The sequence below is a fragment of the Schistocerca gregaria genome, chromosome 7, assembly GCF_023897955.1.
Source record: "Schistocerca gregaria isolate iqSchGreg1 chromosome 7, iqSchGreg1.2, whole genome shotgun sequence".
Classification (NCBI taxonomy): Eukaryota; Metazoa; Arthropoda; class Insecta; order Orthoptera; family Acrididae; genus Schistocerca; species Schistocerca gregaria.
Window position 1 is genome coordinate 196046543 of NC_064926.1, and position 19906 is coordinate 196066448.

The window sequence follows — 19906 nt, forward strand, 5'->3', positions numbered from 1 at the left end:
GACTGGATGGTGTGTGATGTCCTTAGGTTGGTTAGGTTTAAGTAGTTCTAAGTTCTAGGGGACTGATGACCATAGATGTTAACTCCCATAGTGCTCAGAGCCATTTGAACTATCTTCAATTATTAGATTTAAATTTATTTCAACACTTTCATTGTCAATCCGGTCAATTGACGGGACGTGATCGTTTCGGTACACTGTTGATGGCGTCAGTTGACAGAGTACGATTTTTGTCGATCTAAAATCAAAATCACTTACACCGACGGGCTCGATCGCTCTTCATTGTATTGAGAGCAACATATAGTTTCTAAAACAGACATAAAATGATTGGCATTCTAAGAAACGGCAAGGTTTATATGGCCGACAGTTAAACTGTTAACGGTCTTACCAAGAGCCCTCGGAAAGACAACGAATGTCTGAAGCTAGCAGGGGCAAGAGGGTGGGGGTAAATCATACGTCGCTTGTGTGGACGAAACTCCTGCCGACTCTGACGATGCTCGCGCGGTAATTACACAACTCGATGAGGAATGACGCAGAATATCTTTGAACTCCCCTCTCCAAGCTCTCTGTCTCTCTTTGCTTTCGGTCTATCTCTTGTTAGTTTAACTTCAATATTGTCAAGAGACGAACCCATATACGTTACAGTTTATCTCGAGTGACTGCCTGTCCATCGTCCTGTTCTCTAGTCCATCGGAGTCTAGTTTACTCGTGTTATCTACAGATAACACGCCCAAACTGGTAGAGTTTACTTTAAAGTAGATAATAAATCAATCTGTCACTCGTGAGGATCATGAGTCAACTTAGTAGCATTTGAAACAGTCCAGAATGTTCCAGATGTGTACGTCACGCAAAGGTTCACTCGTCTCTGAAATTAATTCCGTGATCAATGCTTGGTCGACATTTTTAGTACCTTTTAGAGGTGTTTTATCTTCCGAGATAGTAAAACGTGACAATTGGCATCAAAACCTTTTGCTTGTTGAGCGTTTGTATGTAAAGCTGCTAGTCTCGATGGAGTTTATGACGTCTATCACACACACGTTTAGACCTGTCTGGTTTTCCCTTACAGATCATACTCAGTATCTGAATCGTCCAGGAAGATAACTCACGTAAGTCCGCAGCTCGTGGTCGTGCGGTAGCGTTCTCGCTTTCCACGCCCGGGTTCCCAGGTTCGATTCCCGGCGGGGTCAGCGATTTTCTCTGCCTCGTGATGACTGGGTGTTGTGTGATGTCCTTAGGTTAGTTAGGTTTAAGTAGTTCTAAGTTCTAGGGGACTGATGACCATAGACGTTAAGTCCCATAGTGCTCAGAGCCATTTGAACCATTTTTTGATAACTCACGTAAAAGAAAGCAAAATTTTAAGGAACTACTAAAAACTGTCATTTAAAATGAAAAGATATATAGTGGTCACTTCATTTAGAAGATGTAAAGGCACAAAATTTCGAAGTATATTATTTATGAATTTCGAGTTATTAACAAAGGACTGTTGGACACAATAAACACTGACACAATCGAAGGTAAATAACGGAATTTGCAAAGGTATTTGTTAAGTTAGAATCACTGGTTAATAATATGTAATACCTATGAAAAAATGTACATCATATGTGCAATATTTACATATGATATACATTTTTTCTGACAAATGAAAGTACATGCTTAGAAACAAGTTATTATGTCAGAAGACAGTTAAAAAAATTGTATCTTATATGCTTTCTGTTCTTATCACCTCAGCATTTACTGAAACAGAATTTTCGGTGATGGGTGTAAACCAGCAAGAAGAGAGGGACAGAGCTTCAATAAATTAAAATAAAAAAGTTATTGTTCACATATTTAAACATAAATTTGCATTGCAGCGCCAGTTATTAATCTTTTAAAACCACCAACAACTCATATTTAATGGCAGAAGACAAAAAAATCTTATTTAAGTACATAGATAATACATTTGTAGAAATATACTATTCATTCACCTTTCCTTGAAATAAGATACGTTATTTGTCTCTAAAATTGTTAATGCTAATCGTGGTTCAATTATAACTGAGAAGGCTGAAGAAGTATGTAAATGATTTCATTTTAATCTGGAGACTGAGAGAAAACATTCATATATTGACTTGGCCGCGGAGAATAATTTCATTCAGTTCTTTCATTCTACTAAAAAAATAGACTGAACGAAAAATTGCCGACTGAGCAGTCGGTTGCCCCCATCACTACGTTCTGTGCGCTGACCAGTAGACACTTGTAAGTTTCCGTGTGGCTTGCCATTCCGTTTACATTTGGGCAAATTCAAGGTGGATACACTTCATAGCACACATGCCGAGGCGGCTGCGATACAAGCACACGAGGGAGTGGCTTCACTTACTCTTTTTTTATCGTTGCAGGAACCAGAGCGGTGTAATTGCAAATAAACAGCATCTTTTTGTTTATACAGGATTGTCTCTTGCCTTCCTTCTCAGTAAGCCGTTGTTTGAGTGCATCCAAACTCTGTTGTTCAGAAGCCATCAAATGATGGTCTCATTTGAAGGCAGAAGCTGCCACCACGACAACGTCATCTTGGGATTATGTCACTGTACATACTGTACTTTTTCGTGCTGAAGCATGCAGTGCATCTTGTGTGCAGTTTCTAGCACTGAATAATCGTCATTTTTGCCTTTGTTGTAGCTGATGTTTTGACAGGTAGCGCCAGCTGGTTGAGACTCATACGCTGAAGCGCCAAACAAACTAGAAATACAGAAATATGTAAACAGGCAGAATACGGCGCTGCGGTCGGCAACACCCATCTAAGACAACATGTGTCTGGCGCATTTGTTAGATTGTTTACTGCTACTACAATGGCAGATTATCAACATTTAAGTGATTTTGGACGTGGTGTTACCGTCGGCGCACGAGAGATGAACACAGCATCTCCGACGTAGCGATCAAATGGGGATTTTCTCGTACGACCATTTCACGAGTGTATCGAGATCCGGTAAAACATCAAATCTCCGACGTCGCTGCTCCCGGAAGATCCTGCAAGAACGGGGCCAACGACAACTGAAGAGATTCGTTCAACGTGACAGAAGTGCAACTTTTCCACAAATTGGTTGGGCCATCAGCAAATGTCAGCGTGTGAACCATTCAACGAAACATTATCGATATGGGATTTTGGATCCGGAGGCAAACGCATGTACCCTTGATGACTGCACGACACAAAGCTTTACGCCTCACGTGGGCCTGTCAGCACCAACATTTGACTGTTGATGACTGGAAACGTGTTTAGTCAGACAAGTCTCATTTCAAATTGTATAAAGCGGATGGACGTGTACGGATATGGAGAGAACCTCATGAATGCATGGATCCTGCATGTCAGCAGAGGTCTGTTCAAGAAGGTGGACGCTCTGTAATGGTGTGGGGCGTGTGCAGTTGGAGTGATATGGGACCCCTGATACGTCTAGATCCGACTCTGACAGCTGATACGTATGTACGCATCCTGTCTGATCACCAGCATTCATTCATGTCCATTGTGCATTCCGACGGACTTGCCAAATTCCAGCAGGACAGTGCGACACCCCACACGTCCAGAACTGCTACAGAGTGGTTCTGAGTTGAAACACTTCAGCTGACCAACAAACTCCCCAGACGTGAACACTATTGTGCATATCTGGGATGCCTTGCAACGTGCTGTTCAGAGAAGATCTCCACCCCCTCATTCTCTTACGGATTTATGGAGAGCCCTGCGCGATTAATTGCGGCAATTTCCTCTAGCACTGCTACAGAGATTAGTCGAGTCCATGTCATGTTGCGGCACTTGTCAACAATAACGCATATCTGGCACAATCAAGTGGATAGTGCTTTATCACCCATTTTTCATTGTTTATCACTTGCTGAATGTATTATTCCTATGATCTGCATGCACTTTTAATAAAGTGGTTTTGAGATTTTGGTACTTGGGTTACACTGGCGGGTTCTTAAAAAGCCGAACACTAAAACCAATCTATGAGAGTCAATATAAAATAATTTCATCACTTGAAACGCCATATGCAGCCAAAGAAAGTTACAGCACAGGAAATCATAATTCTAGTTTCTGTGTGAATATGACAAGGTTTACACTTTATTTCGTGGCATAGTTAGGACACTGCAAGGGATTGGCGGATTGTTTGTCACTGGTAAGGAAAATCCCAATATTTGCAGAAATATTTGTTCTCCAACATTTAAAGTGAATATTTTGACTCTGCTTAGCCTCATAATGAGGTATCTTAAGCAGAATGACATCCTCTACGTCAACCAGCATGGATTTCGAAAACATCAATCATGTGAAACCAAACTCACACTTTTCACATGACATACTGAAAGCTTTGGATCTAGGCAAACAGATAGATGCTGTATTTGTTGATTTCTGAAAAGCATTTGACTCAGTACCACACCTACGCTTACTTTCAAAAACTATGATCATATGGGGTATCAACTGAAATTTGTGACTAGATTGAGGACTTTTTGGTAGGGTGCACGCACCATGTTATCTTGTATGGAGAGCCATCGTCGCCGGCCAGGGTGGCCGAGCGGTTCTAGGCGCTACAGTCTGGAACCGCACGATCGCTACGGTTGCAGGTTCAAATCCTGCCTTGGGCATGGATGTGTGTGATGTCCTTAGGTTAGTTAGGTTTAAGTAGAACTAAGTTCTAGGGGACTGACGATCTCAGCAGTTAAGTCCCATAGTGCTCAGAGCCATTTTTAGAGTCATTGTCAGATGAAGAAGTAACTTTGGGTGTGCCCCTGGGAAGTCTGTTGGGACTCCTGCTGCTCATATTGTGTATTAGTACAAATAACTGGTTTTAACAGTTTGTAGGATTATGCAACGGAATGATCACCTAGGTTCAGTCATGGATAAAGCAGATAGTAGACTTTGGGTTATTGGTAGAATACTGGGGAAGTGCAATCAGTCTACAGAGGAGATTGCTTACAAATCACTTGTCCAACCAGTTCTAGAATATTGCTCCAGTGTGGGACTAATACCAGTTACAACTAACAGGGGATATTGAATGCATACAGAGAAGGACAGCATGAATGGTCACAGGTTTGTTTAATCCATGCGAGAGTCACAGACATACTGAAGTAGTTGAATTGGAAGACTCTTGAAGACAGACGTAAATTATCCTGAGAAAGTCTCTTAACTGGCTTTAAATGACGACTCTAGAAATTTACTACAATCCCCTACTATCACTCACTTAGAGATTGTGAGGATGAAATTAGAATAATTACTGTACACATAGAGCCACAATCATTCTTACCGCACTCCATACGTGAATGGAACGGGAAGAAACCCTAATAACAGGTACAATGTGACATACCCTCTGTCATGCATCTCGCATTGGTTCGCAGAGTATAGATATCGATGTAGATGGTGCTTTCTGAACCGCTTTTTTTTATGTAACGTTATCTGTTGCTGTAGGCATTATTGGCTCACTTTGAATTTCTTACTTTTTAGAGTTCATGTTTCTTCTTGGAGTCACAATTCGTCATTACATCAAGCACAATAAATAACATGCACTCAGAATTTCTGAATGAGAGAAAAATTTATTTTATAGCTTGCAGACATTTACACTGAATTAATTCAAGCACAAAATACGAGTTAATTCCAGACATATCAGAGACTAACTGAACTGAACCACTTAGCATAAACGGCAATCCACCGTGTCACCTAAAGAGCACACACTACACTCGAACCCCTTGTCGTACTTCTACTCACACAATTACAAAACATAAAGGCATGCCAATCTAATATACACTATGTAATCAAAAGTATCCGAACACTCCCAAAAACAACCGTTTTTCATATTACGTGCATTGTGCTGCCAGGTACTCCATATCAGCGACCTCACTAGTCATTAGACATTGTGAGAGAGCAGAATGGGGTGCTCCATGGAACTCACGGACTTCGAACGAGGTCAGGTGCTTGGGTGTAACTTGTTCACACATCTGTACACAAGATTTCGACACCCCTAAACATCTCTAAGTACACTGTTTCCGATGTAACAGTGAAGTGGAAATGTTAAGGGACATGTACAGCACAAAAGCGTACAGGCTGACCTCGCCTGTTGACTGACAGAGACCGCCGATAGTTGAAGAGGGTCGTAATGTGTAACAGGCAGACATCGATCCAGACCATCACACAGGAGTTCGAAACTGCATCAGGAACCACTGCAAGTACTATGACAGTTAGGTGAGAGGTGAGAAACTTGGATTTCTTGGTCAAGTGGCTGCTCATAGGCCGCACATCAAGCTGGTGAATGCCAAACGATGTCTTGCATGGTGTAAGGAGTGTAAACATTGCACGATTGAACAGTGGAAAAACGTTGTGTGAAGTGACAAATCATGGTACACAATATGGTTATCCATTGATAGGTTGTGGGTATGGCAAATGCCCGTGAACATCATCTGCCAGCATGTGTAGTGCTCCATCAGTGCTAAAATGCTCCATCAGTTAAAGACAGCTGAGAATGTTGGCAGGGAAATCTGTAGTTAGTGTGACACATAGAGCATCACTCACTACCTTGTGAGATGTTGCTCAGTGAAATGCTCTCAAAATAGCCAGCATTGTATTTTTCCAGCTGGGCCATTGTGTTGACTCAGCATAATTTTGGATGCCACTGTGATCGTTCCTGTGACACCTTTTAAACCAGATAAAGCCAGAATATCCTTGGAATGCAAACTGTGTCTAAATGAGTATTGTACAGTAGTGCAGGCTTTGAACATATAATTGAAACTGGTGGATGCTAATTATTTAAATATTTTTTGGATAGTAAAGTGATTCAATAAGCTTTTATCTTAATTTTTTAAATACTTCTTTTATGCACATATTCTTAGTGGAAATTTGTTGAATGTTTACTTAAATGTTTTCATCTGAAATGACATAGTACTCAAATATTTTCTCTTGAAATAACCTATTCATTATATAAGTTCCTGAATCAGACAAGTAAGGGTAAATTTGACATATAACTCAGTGTATGGACAGGAGAGTATGGGAGATTAATGAAATAGCTGGGCTGTCTATTCTTAAACAGCATCACAATATGTCTATCTGAAGGAACGAAGGAAGAAAGGTGGTAAGATCAGAGTTTAATGTAAATAGCACAGATAGAACAAGGATGAGAAGGAATCCATGTATGTTATTTTCAAAGGAATTACCTCATGACCTTTGCATCAGGTTGTTTTCTAAAACTCTAATCTGAATAGCCAGATTGGTATTTGAACATGCTCCTTCTGAAAAAGCATTCAGTGCATTAACTGCTGTGTCAGGTTGGTTGGTATACCTCCTTGAGTTTAAAAATAACAACATATGTAAAACAGTTAGCTAACCACCTTAGCCACTGACAGTAAATACTAAATGACCTTTAGGAGCAGATTGGTTTAGTTCTTGTGAACACATTACTTTCATTATGGCTACTTTATCACTTGACACAAGACACAAAAAAATGTAACCAAAACACAATGAGCATATTTTTATTCCATATTTTACAGTTACATTAGCTGCTACACCTCAAACTTACCTTGGTTTGTCCTTTACATTGTATTTTTGTATAATAATTAATAAATAAATAATTCACACTGCTGTTCTCTATCAGGACTGCAGACATAATATTAAATTTCCAGCAGAGATGCTATAACAACAGCATTTTGAAAGTTTTCTCCAACTTAATGGATCATATTTCACGACAGTCTGTAGCAGGACGTACATGTATGTTGAGATGTGAAGATAAACATGAAGGAACCACTTACTGGAAATGTTTTCAGTTATTTGAAAATGTACTCATATTCTTTTTCATGTATAGGTGTTTATGAAAATAAAATGTCTGTTTGTTGCAGATACCTGCAAGGAGGAAGAAAAATGTGGAAAGGAGTGCAAGTGTCCTGAGAGCTGTAAATGTTGCCAGTCAGGGAAGGATGATACAAGTAAATATTTTGTCAGCCTAGGTTTATTAATAGCTACAACTTGACACTGAACTTCCTTATATGTGACACATGTTTAATCATGTCCAAGATGTATCAAGAGATAGTCAAGTTTAATTGCATTTCAAGTGATAAAAACATACTGATCATCATCTTTTCCCGAGTTTATTTACCTGCAATTACAAATGTGTGGCTCAACTCACTTAGATCACTATCACACTTTTATCATTGCTTGGACATTTAGTTGAGAGAAATCATTATTTTCTGTTGATTTAAATCATAATCATTTATGGACAAAAACTGTGTTTAGTACCACTACAGTTCTGTAGCCACATTAATTTCCAAGTCAAAGATCTTATTACAATCTTCCCCTGTCCTTACAACAGTCCAAACATTATCTGAGAAAATTACAGACAGTACAGAGTTTGAGAATTCCTTTTATATCATCAGAACATTTCTGTAAGTAAGAATGTTACAGCAGATAAGAATCCAGCTGCATGAGGTGCTTGGCACAGTACATTACAGAAGCTGTTACTTTCTTGTGAGTTAGAAGAAACTGGCTTGATGGTGCAGCTCATGAAGAGAGTGGACTTTAATAGATAATAACAATATCCACAGATCTTGGTAGTACCTGCATGAACCTAATTTAAGATCCTTGTTTTACAAAATAACTTCAGTTCCCTAGTAATGTATGATCTTTTTCCTCCTATTTTTAAGGCATATTGAATTAAGGGAGCACCCTGTTGTCAATAGGATACCAAATACTGAGACACAGATAAAAATTCATTGTAAGAGAGAAAGGCTTTTTATTGTACGATGAATTTACGATCTTGATCATGAATTAAATTGAAAACAGTAACACAATTAAGAAAGAAATGGATTTAAATGTTTGTACAATATTTCTCTATACTTGAGATACTCTGAATTTTATTTCATGTGAGAGATAACAATATAAGAAAAAAGGGGAGACAGGGATTCATCATTAATTAGGTTAAAGACAATTTACGAGAGAAGGGTGCAGGATGCAATGATTAATAAGAGATTTGTTTGATTGCACACAATGGATGTTGTGTATGTTGCATGTAGTATGATCACAAATGTGCAAATTTATGATTGAACTATGTGAGAAATGCTAGTAGGAGGTAAAACTAGGTATGGATGAAATTAACACTCTGGAACAAACTTTGTGAAAACATACATTTCTGTATTGTTGTTAGACTGGAAACAACTTAAGTGATACAGGAACTCTGAAGGGCAGACTCAAAAACTGACACTGTAGAATGACACTCCAGAATGATTGTGTTTGTAAAGTTGTACATTATGTCTGTGACTGAATATTTGGTTAATAATTTTTGATCAGGTCATCCTACACTGAATTATTAATTGAAGACTGTTTTAAAAGATATCTGGGATTTTGTTAATGTTGTCACTTATCATTAAATATTTTGACAGCTATCCTAGCTGTTACTTTGAGATGTCCAGTTAATTAAGCTGAAACATGAAAATCAGTTGTTTCCCAATAAACTTTAAGAAAGTTCTTACTTTGTGATCTGCTAAATTCTACCTTCTAAAACAGTTTATTACAGTTCCATACTTTAAATAACCAATTTGTTGTTCCATTTACTGTTTCTTTTATTAGAGCAGCCCGGTTAAGCAAATATTCCTTCCACAAAATCTCTTCAGTATAATTTGAAAACTCTGTGCTAATCACAAGATTTGACTTTTAAAGAAACAGCTCATGAGGATGTTGAGCAATAACCAAGCATCCCAGTCAAATCTGTAGTTTCATATTAGCTTTGAAGTGAATAACACATGTTGAGAGTTTTACCGATTGTGTAGTTGACCTGCAGAAGATTGTTGCAGAATGTGACATGTGCACTCCTTTCCTCTTTCTAGCTGCTCACTCTGCAAAAATTACTCCCTTCATAGGCCCAGATAACTACCACAAACATTAAAAAGACTTAAGAGTTTTAAAAGTTATTTTAAGAAAACTTACAGGTAGTACAGCACGCTTACATTTCATATGTACTCTTTGGATTGATATCAGAATTCATTTCTACTAAGAGAATAATCACAAGTATGAAACACTCCCATTTTTCATGCTATTTGAAGTTCATGACACAACCATATAAGGGCATAAACTTCCCATTTAAGCAACTCTGATAAACCCTCTTGATAATCCTAAACTCTAAACTCCATCCAAACAGGCCTCAGAAGGCTCAACAGTACTTACCAATCACCATGTTATCTTCAGTCCAGTATTGTTGTACAAAGTTTGACATGTTCAAGGAAATATTCTCCCATTATTTCAATATTTCTTTTCCAGTTAAAAACCAAACATCAAAAACTAGAAAAAGAAATGTTACATGGCTGACGAAAGCCATTAAAATATCATGTGCTGAAAAGAAGAGACTTTATGAAACCTCAAAAACACAAAGAATTTTGGTGTATTTCAAGAATTATAAGAGAGTGCTTCACAAAGTCATAAAAGAAGCTAAAAAAACAACAAATGATCACCATATAAAAATGGCCAGGAACAAAATGAAAGCTATGTGGAAGATAGTCAGAGAACAAGTAGGAAATGAGACCCAAAATGTAAATCTTCAGGTAATCAATGCTGGCAAAAAAATTACAAATCCAGAAGAAGTAGCCAATGCTTTTAATACATACTTGCAAATATTAGTGAAAAATTACTCTCTGGCATAAAATCTTCAAATAAAAATCCTGCTACAACACCATCAAATCAAAATAGAAACTGCAACTACCTATTTCTTACTCCAACCAACCCTAAGGAAATTATACTATCAATTAGAGGGTTAAAAACAAAATTTTCAACAGGTGTGGATGAGATTCCAGATTATGTCATTAAAAATGTGGGTGACCTCATTGCAATACCATTAGCCCACATTTTCAACAGTTCATTAACAAATGGAGTCTTTCCTTCCTGCTTAAAGACACTGAAACTGAAACCACTGTTCAAAAAGGGTAAGAAAGAAGACATAGCCAATTATAGACCTATTGCTTGCTATCTACATTTTCGAAAATACTAGAAAAATTTTTTCATAGGAGGTTGCTAGATTTTCTGGAAAAGTGCAAAATATTATCCACAACCCAACATGGCTTCCACAAAGGCCGATCAACAGAAACAACAATATATGAATTTCTGGGTGAAGTACTCGAAAAATTGATAGTGGACAGAAAGTAACTGGCATATGGCTTGATCTGTCTAAGGCTTTCGACATCATAGACCACACCCTATTGCTGCAGAAGCTTAAAAGAATTGGTATCAGAGGTATGCCTAACAACTGGCTTAGATCATATCTTGCTGACCGCAAGCAAGTAGTAGAAATAAATTTTCACAAAGAAAATAAATCAACAAGACACTATTATGATTATAAAGCAGTAAAATATGGAGTACCGCAGGGCTCGGTACTGGACCCAATCCTACTTTTTGATATATATAAGTGACCTAACATCAACCAACCAGTACCATAGCACTATCCAGTTTGCAGATGACACAAGCATATTAATCAGTGGGAAGACTGCAGAGATACTACAGACAAGACTGTCTGAGGCATTGACAAATGTTGTAAACTGGTTCAACCAAAACAAACTAAAAATAAATAAAAGTAAAACAGTAGCATTAAATTTTCATAATGTCAAGAGAAACACTGAAGAGGATGTAAGAATTCAGATGTCAGACACAGATATTGCAAGTGTGCCTAATACAAAATTTCTGGAGGTCTGGCTACAGGATAATCTTAGAAGGGAAACTCACATTGACAACATATTAAAGAAGCTAAGTACCATGTGTTATTTAATGAGAGTGTTAGAAAACTGCTGTCATAAGGACTGTCTAATGACAGTTTACTATTCTAATATACATTCTGTCCTAAAATATGGGATCACTTTCTGGGGTAACTCACAATCCTGCCTAAAACTCTTCAGGATGCAAATAAGAATAGTGAGAATCATGGCTGGAATAAAAAGGAACAAACCATGTAGACCATTATTTAAAAGGATGGGGATTAGTCCCCTTCCATGTATTTTCCTATTTGAAAGTGCAATGTTTATAAAGAAATATACAATAACAAATCCTAGTATCCTCCCCAAAAATGAAAATGTTCATCATCATAATACAAGACAGAAAACTGACTTTCATGTACTCCATACAAAAACCAGTTTGTGCCAAAAAGGAACATTAATTACACCATGGAAAAATTATCTACAATAAATTTCCAAGAGAAATTAAAGTAAAGACTGATGTAAAAAATTTTAAAGCAGCTTTAAAAGAATATCTGTAACTTCAAGAGTCTAAATGATGATTATGCAAATACTGTAACCATTAATACTGGCCTATAAATACATTCAGATGTAATTCTCAAGTTTCTAATGGGGTTCAAGTATAAGTTGTATACCGACTTGCCCAGTATATGAAGTAAAATTCTGTGAATGTAATTCTGTAGTGTACATGTCAATGTTCCTCAAAAATCCTTAGAGCTTAAGTGAGGATAATGCAAATACTGTAATCGTTAATATTGGCTTACACATGTATTCAGTTGTAAACTTCAAGTTTCTAATGTGGTTTAATTATAACTTACACATTGACTTGTCCAGTATACGAAGTGCTGTAAAATTTTGTAAGATATACATTGACCTGTCCAATATCTGATGTGCTGTACTGTACATGTAAGATTTACTGGACCAATAAATACAATACAATACAATACAGTCAATAGACATCACTGCATGTGGATATGGAGGGTCCTGTGGTCAGCACACTGCTCATACGGCCATTGCTAGCTTTCATGGCTGCCTCTTGACAATACCATCTTTAAATCCCCAAGTCAGAAAACATTTTTATAATTTTTTGAATAATAATAATAATAATAATAATTCCCGTGGAGACCCGGGAAAAGAATAGGCCTTCGGTATGTTCTGCCAGTCGTAACAGATGACGAAAAGAACAAACCACTAATAGGGCTAACCCCCCTTTTAGTGTGATTAGTTGGTTCAGGACAGAACAAATGAAGCCTCGGACAAGCGCTGTCATGGTCGGGGATGACGCTTGAACACTATGCCCACTCACAATGGTAATGACACTGCTAGCCACACGCAAAATGATTTAAATCCAAATATAGGTGTTTTGAAGGATATGCTTCCTGCAACCACTCTAGAGGGAAAACAAAGACAGAGGATGAGATGGTCAGATAAAGTTAACGGACACCTCATGTTCTGTTATTACCAATCAACAAACTTAGGAAGGAAGACAACTGGGTACAGATCACAAGTATACACAACATTTATTACCAGATAGCCAGAATTAAAATTTTTAACAGAACAACGACTAGCTGATCAGATCCGTGTAATAATCAAAAATAACAGGATACCCCAGTCAGAATTAGAAAACATCAAACAAGTACAACAAATACTAGAACAAAGTAATGTGCAATCAGGAGAAGAAGAAGAAGAAGAAGAAGGAAGAAGAAAATACAGTAATGGACTCAAACATCTCAGAGCAAACAAACAAATAACACACATCAATTAAACAATCAGAGGAAAACGAAATCTTAAGCACAAATAGAACATGAAGTGACACACATGTTAGATATAGAAGAAAAATTTCAGCTGACATATATAGAATACAAAGACACAAATACAGACATTAGACCATTCTTGCATAGACCACCAAATAACCCACAAGTTGAAACAACAATAACAACTATCAACACAATCATACACAACAAAATAAATGAAAATACAACTATGGAAGAGTTACAACTACTGGTTTATATAGGTGCACTCACTACACTAGATATACACACTAGGCAGAGATCAGAACCAACGAACACACAGAAAAAAACCACAAATCCAGCATGGCAACACAGGCTACAGATCAGAATAGAAAAACTGAGAAAAGACATCAGACAGCTAACAAAATTTATAAGAAATGAAATGGCAGAAAAAAACGAAAAAGGTTAGATAAAATCTCACAACAAGAAGTGATAGATCAATTAGATGAAAAGAAGCAGAAATTACAAGCTTTGGCCAAACAACTTAGGAGATACAAAAAAAAGTGAAAATAGAAGAAAACAAAACCAAACATTCAACACACACCAAAAGAAATTTTACCGGACAATAGATAAAACACACATTAAAATAGACAATCCACCAAACATAACAGACATGGAACACTTCTGGAGCAACATATGGTCAAACCCGGTACAACATAACAGGCATGCATGGTGGATACAAGCAGAAACAAGATGACACCACAAATGCCTGAAGTGATAATTATGCAACATGAAGTCACCCAAGCAATTAATTCTACTCACAATTGGAAAGCCCCTGGAAAAGATGAAATAGCAAATTTCTGGCTAAATAAGTTCACCTCAACACATTCACATCTAACTAAATTATTTAACAGTTACATTGCAGAGCCATACACATTCCCTGATACACTTACACGTGGAATAACTTATCTGAAACCTAAAGATCAAGCAGACGCAGCAAACCCAGCAAAATATCGCCCCATAACATGCCTACCAACAATATACAAAATATTAACTTCAGTCATTACACAGAAATTAATGATACATACAACACAGAACAAAATTATAAATGAAGAACAAATAGGCTGCTGCAAAGGAGCACGAGGATGTAAAGAGCAACTGATAATAGATGCAGAGGTGACATATCAAGCTAAAACTAAACAAAGGTCGCTACACTACGCATACATTGATTACCGAAAAGCTTTTGATAGTGTACCCCACTTATGGTTACTACAAATATTGGAAATATACAAAGTAGACCCTAAATTGATACAGTTCCTAAACATAGTAGTGAAAAATTGGAAAACCACACTTAATATCCAAACAAATTCAAATAATATCACATCACAGCCAATAAAGATTAAGCTGGAATATACCAAGGCGACTCATTAAGTTCTTTCTGGTTCTGCCTTGCTCTGAACTGACTATCCAACATGCTAAATAATATAAATTGTGAATACAATATTACCCACACAAAATCACACATTTGCAATACAAGGATGATCTTAAACTACTGGCAGCAACAAATCAACAACTCAACCAATTACTAAAGATAACAGAAGTATTCAGCAATGGTATAAATATGGCTTTTGGAACAGACAAATGTAAGAAAAATAGCATAGTCAATGGAAAACACACTAAACAAGAAGATTACTTATTGGATAACCGCAGGGACTGCATAGAAGCGATGGAAAAAACAGATGCCTATAAATATCTAGGATACAGACAAAAAATAGGAATAGATAATACAAATATTAAAGAAGAACTAAAAGGAAAATATAGACAAAGACTAACAAAAATACTGAAAACAGAATTGACAGCAAGAAACAAGACAAAATCTATAAATACTTATGCTATACCAATATTGACCTACTCATTTGGAGTAGTGAAATGGAGTAACACAGACCTAGAAGCACTCAATACACTTACACGATCACAATGCCACAAATATAGAATACATCACATACATTCAGCAACAGAAAGATTCACATTAAGCAGAAAGGAAGAAGGAAGGGGATTTATCGACATAAAAAACATACATTATGGTCAATAAACTAGAAAGAAACTTCCACATGGGAAAAATATATTAAAAACAAAGATTCCAAGACTTACCAAGCGGGAAAGCGCCGGCAGACAGGCACATGAACAAAACACACAAACACACACACAGAATTACTAGCTTTCAGGAAGGAGAGGGAAAGACGAAAGGATGTGGGTTTTAAGGGAGAGGGTAAGGAGTCATTCCAATCCCGGGAGCGGAAAGACTTCCCTTTCCGCTCCCGGGATTGGAATGACTCCTTACCCTCTCCCTTAAAACCCACATCCTTTTGTCTTTCCCTCTCCTTCCTGAAGAAGCAACCATCGGTTGCGAAAGCTAGTAATTCTGTGTGTGTGTTTGTGTGTTTTGTTCATGTGCCTGTCTGCCGGCGCTTTCCCGCTTGGTAAGTCTTGGAATCTTTGTTTTTAATACATTATGGTCAGGTAGACAATTTAAGAAAATTCTTTCTAGAACGAGCAGAAACTAGCAAAATACACAAAGCAATCACTCATATAAATACATCGGCTACACCACTGCAATTTCATAACCACTTCTACAACCCTTTAGATCACATAAGATCAACAGATACGAAGAAAGTAAATTGGAAAAAGAAAACACTACTTGCCAAGCACCCTATCATCTAACACAGCCACACATCGATCAAGACGCATCCAACACAAGGCTAAGAAAAGGCAATATATACAGTGAGACAGAAGGATTCATGATTGCAATACAGGATCAAACAATAAACACCAGATATTACAGCAAGCATATTAAAGATCCCAATACCGCAACAGATAAATGCAGGCTTTGCAAACAACAAATAGAAACTGTAGATCACATCACAAGCAGATGTACAATACTAGCAAATACAGAATACCCCAGAAGACATGACAATGTAGCAAAAATAATACATCAACAGCTTGCCTTACAACATAAACTTATAAAACAACTCGTTCCTACATACAAGTATGCACCACAAAATGTACTGGAGAATGATGAATACAAATTATACTGGAACAGAACCACTATAACAGATAAAACAACACCACATAACAAATCTGACATCATACTCGCCAATAAAAAGAAGAAATTAACACAACTAATCGAATCCCAATACAACAAATATACAGAAGAAAATAGGAGAAAAAAATTCAAAAATACATCCAACTGGTTGAGGAAGTCAGGATAAAGTTGACATTATACCAATTATACTATCAACTACAGGAGTCATACCACACAATATCCACCAGTACATCAATGCAATACAGCTACATCCAAACTTATATATACAACTACAGAAATCTGTAATTATTGATACATGTTCAATTACCTGAAAGTTCCTAAATGCTATGTAACATATACCATACAGTTAAAAGGAAATCACGCTTGATCAAGGTCAGCATCACTTTCCATTTTTAACCAGACCTAAGGTCTGAGAAAGGAAAGAAGATAATAATAATAATAATAATAATAATAATAATGTTGCTGCAGCATTCAACTACACTATAAAATATACTTAATCATACACAGCAAAACATTAAAAGAGTCAAACTTTGATCATCAGATACCCAGCACTTAGATTACATTTTTAGCTTTGTATGTAAATGTCTGCAACCTGACACTGAGATGTTTGACACTTGAAGTACATTCCTTTGTAAGATGAAGGATAATAAATTTGAATGCCACAGCATTATTACTGATTTTCTCCTCAACAGACTGTTTGTACTGTCACCATACCCTCTGATGTTTTCATATTTTCAGTTTTATTCATTATCTGTCTTCACAAAATCAGCTTCCTAGAATCTACATTTCTAATTCACACCTTTGCAGTTAGTCCAACCATTCACATTATGTCTACTGTCAACTGATATTCATGGATATTTATCAATAACGCATGTAGTATGTGTGTGGTGATACATAAAACAAAACTGTGATGAGTTTAATTACACAACTGCCCCTATCATATACATTTAATGCATTTACCTCAGCCTGCTTTATTAGTATTCTTCATTTTCTTATATCAACTCAGTCTAACTGATGATATGCTTACTCCAGAATACTGCTCTCTCCTGTCCAGTTAGTGCCTACTATTACCTGTTCATTTTTCTTTCACTAATCTCATCTTTTCATTGTTAATGTTGTCTTCCCATCTTATGTGAGGCTTACCCGATGACCAGACAATTTCCGTTGATCCACTAATTACCTCTTTTATCTAATGAGAAAATTTTACATTCTGCAGTTTTCATTACATGTCCTGCACAACCGTTTCTTGTTTGTTTCATTTTATTGATGCCATCACGTGGTTGCGAATGCCAGTCCATCATTCTTCAGCTTCTAATATTCTCTACTCTTAAGTATCGAGGCATCTTGCTACTCCATCACTTTATCCATTCCATCCCTTGTGCAGTTTTATGGACCCTTGCTAACAGATGTACCAGACATGATTCCAACATGAATATAAAGTGTCATTTTAGTGTTCTCCTCCTAAATATCAGATAAATAAAACGGGAGTGGTAGAGGCAATTCAGTAGTATAATTTGCTTTGAATATAATGTAAACAGATGCTCCCAGTTTGTTTCTTCCACATCCTTTATCCACAATATCTGATTAAAACAGTATTGTTTCCTACATGTAGATTGATTCTGGTCATAATTTTCCTTGGATGTCCATTCCTCTTCTACCAAGATGCAATTTGATTGTGTATTTTTCCATCTCGTGGCATTTTATTTCTTTTGTTGACAAATATACTGTTTTAACAGACTAGCATTTTACTATTCATTTTATACTTATGATGAATGTATATGTTTAACCACCTATAACCACCAGAAACTGATTCTGAAAGCTTTTGCATTGGATACTCCTTTCATAACTTCTTAGTTACTAAAATTTTCATCTAAAACTAATTATTTTTGTTGCAGAAGAGAGGCATTTAGCAAAAAATATTTTCATGTGAAAATGGGAAGGCATAATCCCCCTTTTAGGGAAAAAAGAGTGAATTTCTTAAAAATATGGTATCAGTGATGGAAAATGTTAATTATGAAGTCTCTTCATTGTGGGCAGATAATTTTATTTAGCTTTTGCTGGGGATTGTTAACATGATTGTATACAAACGTATCATAAATGTAAAGTATTTTTGTTCTACAATAAATCTGAGAAACTTCAGATTATTAGAATAACCAGAATTTTTTTGTATTGTACAATGCATTCAGTAGTTTGTTTTCCTCACAGTGCTTTGGTGCAGTAATATAAAATTCTATTTCCTAGTTGGCAGTAGTGATTTTTCACTGAAGTCATGTGACAACCATGATACCAAGTCACATCACAGAACAAACAGAAGTGTTGATGACAACATATACAGAGCTTTTACACTCCTATACGAATAGGCTTTGATAGGGGGTGGCAGTTGTTCATCAGATGTAGGCCTAACTATTCCACACAGTGAAGTCAGTCATCAATTTCATTGTCCAACAATGAATTTTCACATACTTTATCACTTTCTGGTCTACTGAATTCATTATCAAGCTCTTCATCACAATTCACTTTCAAAATACACTTTGCAGTCACAGTAATCAATTGAGAATAGACATTTTATTGTTGACTATACTGAAGGTGCACACAGTCAAAGTGATGTCTTGTGGCAATAAATATAACCAGAACATAACTGGCGAGCTAAGAATACAAAATGGAACAGGATTTCTTGGCTGAACACACAAGTTTTTTCACAAAAATATTTCCAAAGTAATGTTTTTAATTCTTCTTATTAAATTATCCAGTTATATTTGGAATTTCAAGTCTTGGTTACAATTAATGAGATAAAAATGTAATATTAGTACTTCAGATAAAACTTGCTTCACATACTTCAAAATACTCATTCTTGGACTACTTTTGATGCAATTTTTTTTCATATTTAGACATATACTGTCTATGGATTAATAACAAGAAAACTCATAAATATTTTGTTTGTTTTACAGAGGGCAGCCAGTGTGAGTGCAAACAGGGTGAAAATGCTCCATGTGTGTGTCCTGAGAACAGCTGCAAATGTGAATGAATAACCTTAATCATCAGCCAGTGTTTCACCTACAGTACCACTATTTAAGACTTGTCCTGTGTTATAAATTATTTTAATTATGTCCCTGAAGAACAATAAAACATATGTACAGTGAAATATACTGTAATTCTGTTTCATTTGCTGAAGGATACTTGTAATAGAATCATGACATTCATCGAAATGAGAAACAGCTATGAAACTATATGATAATTGATTAGATAATAACACAGGGGCCTTTGCTTAGGATGATATTTTTATTTTCAACGTCATCTAAACAGTTACAGCAATTTATAAGAACTAAAAAGGAGGAAGTACGGTATTTCAATATTTCAGTGCATGTGAGTTTGAGAT

The 19906-nt window shown here is 36.5% G+C and overlaps 1 long non-coding RNA gene across 1 annotated transcript in view; it reads left to right on the forward strand.

Annotated features, from left to right (window-relative positions):
- LOC126281282 (uncharacterized) overlaps positions 1–19672 on the forward strand; it is a 49431-nt gene extending 29759 nt beyond the window's left edge. The window contains exons 2-3 of the long non-coding RNA XR_007551244.1: positions 7831–7917; positions 19479–19672. This is a non-coding gene — a long non-coding RNA (uncharacterized LOC126281282). The remainder of the gene's footprint in view (positions 1–7830; positions 7918–19478) is intronic.
- Positions 19673–19906: the final 234 nt, after the last annotated feature.